General features: G+C 32.2%; 1 protein-coding gene across 1 annotated transcript in view; it reads right to left on the bottom strand.

The window, feature by feature from the left end:
• The window catches only part of LOC106102929 (protein O-GlcNAcase), a 21,946-nt gene that overhangs the window by 8,332 nt on the left and 13,195 nt on the right, over window positions 1-419 (bottom strand). The window lies entirely within an intron of this gene.

The raw sequence follows: 419 nt of genomic DNA, 5'->3' as shown, positions 1-419 counted from the left end.
AATAGAAATGAAAAAAAAAATGTATAAGTCATTGAAAGAAAAGTGTGTAAGGAGGGATAAGTAACTAAAAGATAAGATATGACTGGTTCCTTAGTAAATAACAAAAAGCAGATTAAATCATAATACAGAACATAATGTTTAGAACAAAACAGAGATAAGGAACTATGACAAGGTTGTCTTGCAATCATCATGAAATGTTGTTTATACTTAAATGCACCATGCCATACAATAAACCTAACAATTTATGCAGTGGTGTACAGCAGTGCCTTGAAACCTAACATACTGAAATTTATTTCAGCAAATGGCTTCTAACGGCTCCTATGCCATGTTTTTATATGCAAAAGTATCATCATCTGGACGCATTCAGAATGATTGTATGGGGAAGCCTTAGTTAATGGATATATTCAACCTTGTGCTAA

This window comes from Papilio polytes, unplaced genomic scaffold (assembly GCF_000836215.1).
Source record: "Papilio polytes unplaced genomic scaffold, Ppol_1.0 DF823890.1, whole genome shotgun sequence".
In the NCBI taxonomy this organism is placed as follows: domain Eukaryota; kingdom Metazoa; phylum Arthropoda; class Insecta; order Lepidoptera; family Papilionidae; genus Papilio; species Papilio polytes.
The sequence above is the reverse complement of the archived record's forward strand: the minus strand, read 5'-3'. Positions and strand labels throughout refer to the sequence as shown.